Here is a 3,916-nt window from a genome sequence, read left to right as displayed (position 1 = left end):
CTTCAGTATTTTGTGTTTCTTTGTCTTTTATTATTCTATCATTTTACTTTGTATAAGTAAGACACCGTTTTTGTGTTAGGGATTATAATCTTATCTGGTATGGGAATATACTGAGGTACAGTGCATTCGGAAAGTATTCAGACCCCTTGACTTTTTCCACATTTTGTTACGTTACAGCCTTGTTCTAAAATTGATTCAATAAAAACATTTCCTTCATCAATCTACACACAATGTCCCATAATGACAAAGCAAAAACAGGTGTTTGGACATTTTTGTTATTACAAATAAAAAGCTGAAATATCACATTTTACATAAATATTCAGACCCTTTACTCAGTACTTTGTTGAAGCACCTTTGGCAGAGATTTCAGCCTCGAGTCTTCTTTGGTATGAAGCTACAAGCTTAGCACACCTGTATTTGGGGAATTTCTCCCATTCTTGGGGAGCATTGCTGTACAGCTATTTTCAGGTCTCTCCAGAGATGTTTGAACGGGTTCATGTCTGGGCTCTGGCTGGGCCACTCAAGGACATTCACAGACTTGTGCCGAAGCCATTCCTGCATTGTCTTAGTTGTGTACTTAGGGTCGTAGTCCTGTTGGAAGTTGAACCTTTCCCCCAGTCTGAGGTCCTGAGTGCTCTTGGGCAGGTTTTCATCAAGGATCTCTCTGTACTTTACTCTGTTCACCTTTCCCTCGATCCTGACTAGTCTCCCCACCTCATGATGTTGCCACCACCATGTTTCACCATAGGGATGGTGCCAGGTTTCCTCCAGACGTGACGCTTGGCATTCAGGCCAAAGAGTTCAATCTTGGTTTCATCAGACCAGATAATCTTGTTTCTCATGGTCTGATAATATTTAGGTGACTTTTGGCAAACCCCAAGCAGGCTGTCATGTGCTTTTTTACTGAGGAGTGGCTTCTGTCTTGCCACTCTACCATAAAGGCCTGATTGGTGGAGTGCTGCAGAGATGGTTGTCCTTCTGGAAGGTTCTCCCATCTCCACAGAGGAACTCTAGAGCTCCTTCAGAGTGACCATCGGGTTCTTGGTCACCTCCCTGACCAAGGCCCTTCTCCCCCGATTGCTCAGTTTTGCCAGGCGGCCAGCTCTAGGAAGATTCTTGGTGGTTCCAGACTTCTTCCATTTAAGAATGATGGAGGCCACTGTGTTCTTGGGGACCTTCAATGCTGCAGACATTTTTTGGTATCCTTCCTCACAGGTGGACTCCAAGTTGTAGAAACATTTCAAGGATGATCAATGGAAACAGGATGCACCTGAGTTCGAGTCTCATAGCAAAGGGTCTGAATACTTGTTCTTTTTTTTAAATGTTATTATGGGGTATTGTGTGTAGATGGAATCATATTTTAGAATAAGGTGGTAACGTAACAAAATGTGGGAAAAGTAAAAGGGTCTGAATACTTCCCGAAAACACTGTATACAAGGAGAGACCTATCCCTCTCCTAAATGTTGGTTTTTATTTCACATGTTGCCTTAGAATTTTATTGCTAGCTGTTAAAGTACTTGACTTGTTTTTCTTTGCTATGTTGAGGTGGGAGAAGTTGTTCACTTGCGCCTCATTTTAATGGACAGTCAGTGAGAATGGACAGTCAGTGAGAATTATGTGACTTTGTGTTTTTTGTGGAGGATTGTTTATTATGCTAATGAATCCCAGGAGGCTGATTGTCTGGTCAATGGTGATGTCAATATGCTGCAAAGGAAATCTTAATGAAATCTTGTCACTGCTTTCCCCAATTAATATAATTAATCCCAGTAGCTTTAAGTATCCATGAAAAAAAGTTAAAAGAAATTATCTTACTTTAAAAAGTTGTCTTGCTGTTTAATTTGAGCAGACCTGTCTTAGCTACAGTCCTTCAAATGTTTTGCACAATCATCTGGTTTTACTGATCACATGTAACAAACAGTTTGATTCTGGTACTTTGAAATACACATTCTGATGTACGAGACAGGATAGGTGAAATTGTGGGTTAATTTGTTGCAGTGAGTATATACCTAGTTTTTCAGTTTAAAGTTATGTTCACTATATCTTTTTATTGACCATTTCCTGTATATAAATGTTTCTTAAGCTATTGGGAACAGGTATGTGCCTAGGAGGGAGGCATCATGAAATAAACTAAACAGGGACAAATTGTATTATTTGAACATGTTTTATATATTTGTATGAGATAGTGTATGTGTGTGTTCACATCTACACAGACACCCAAATAATTCATAAAACATGTGATCCACATTGCTCATGGTTACTAAAAATGCCAGGACATAATCCCTAGTTGTTATGATTAGAAAGTGAGCTAAATGAATCTGTGCATGTGTTTATTTTCATGTTAGGTCTCAAAGCTACCAGTAACACCCTCAAAACAAACTTGTGTGGGCTGGGGTAAGGCATTTACACCTGGACTGCCAACACAAAACAGTCTGGTAAAGGATGGAAGACTGATGACCCGCATCACATCAGTCAAGGACATTACTGTGTAGAACTTCAACCATTACTGTCTTATATTTTGTTGTGGTTCATTGTCTTATACACTGAGTGAACAAAACATTAAGAACACCTTCCTAATATTGAGTTGCACCCTCTTTTGCCCCCAGAACAGACTCAATTCATCGGGACATAGACTGGTGTCGAAAGCATTCCACAGGGATGTTGACTCCAATGCTTCCCACAGTTGTCAATTTGGCTGGATGTCCTTTGGGTGGTGGACTGTTCTTGATACACACGGGAAACTGTTGAGTATGAACAATCCAGCATCATTGCGGTTCTTGACACACTCAAACCGGTGCTACCATACCCTGTTCAAAGGCGCTTTAAATCTTTTTGTTTTGTCCATTCACCTTCTGAATGGCACACGCAAAATGTGTCAAATTGCCTCAAAGCTTAAAAATCCTTCTTTAACCTGTCTCCTCCCCTTCATCTACACTGATTTGAAGTGGATTTAACAAGTGACATCAATAAGGGATCATAGCTTTCACCTGGTCAGTTTGTCATGAAAAGAGCAGGTGTTCCAAGTGTGGAGATATCTGGGTGTCATATTGTATTTGACCAGGAGGTGTCGTACAAGATCTAGACATGGTCTAATCACAGCTTTTGGCATAGTTGTTCACTGTCCAGGAGCTGAGGCTGTCTTTCACAGACAAAGAAACCGAGTATTGCCACTGCGGTATAACAATTGAGGGGATCAAACCTGCCCCTTTACGTTGTGTGTAATGATACAATACCCAGGGTAACCTAATGTACTTGTATGAATGATCATCTTTTTATATTGGGCAAAAGTTATACAAGCCTCTAACAAAAGCTGGTCAGATTTGCCTTTGATATTGAAGTCAGCAAAAACCAATGATCTGAGTTCTCTTTTCTTGGACGAAACTGACATAAGACAGGGTTTATATTTCATGTTAAAATGATCCCTTATCTGCTTACAAAGGCTTTGTTTTAACCGGCACAAAAAAAGTTTGTGTTTGAAGTTTACTGCTAAAGAGAAGACAATGAATCATTTCATTGAGAAGAAATTATGTCATCTTCCTTCTGCAGCCAGGTATTGTGTTGTGCTCTGGCTGGCCTGCATGTCCATGTTGAGCGCTGATGGAAATAAGGAACTGAGCATATTGTTAGCTGGCCTATCCTGCGCTGCTTTGTTCTCACTGGGACATTCATTTCTCTTCCTGTCTCTGCAGACTAGGTCGAAAAAATACAGGTCAGACAACGTCGTCACAAAGCGGACCAGCGCCGTTGCTAACAAGCTTAGCTGGTCCCTGGTCCCATTGTTGCAAAGAGTTGTTGGAAATTAGAATGGTGTTTTACATGATCTTATCACAGCACTGGTAAACCATGGTTGACCAACTCTGACCAAGAAGGCTGACCTTTATCCCATCATAAGACGGTTCATGTCCATTCTATTCCTCTA

The sequence above is a fragment of the Oncorhynchus mykiss genome, chromosome 8 (genome assembly GCF_013265735.2).
Source record: "Oncorhynchus mykiss isolate Arlee chromosome 8, USDA_OmykA_1.1, whole genome shotgun sequence".
Taxonomy (NCBI): Eukaryota; Metazoa; Chordata; class Actinopteri; order Salmoniformes; family Salmonidae; genus Oncorhynchus; species Oncorhynchus mykiss.
This window is presented reverse-complemented; position numbering follows the sequence as displayed.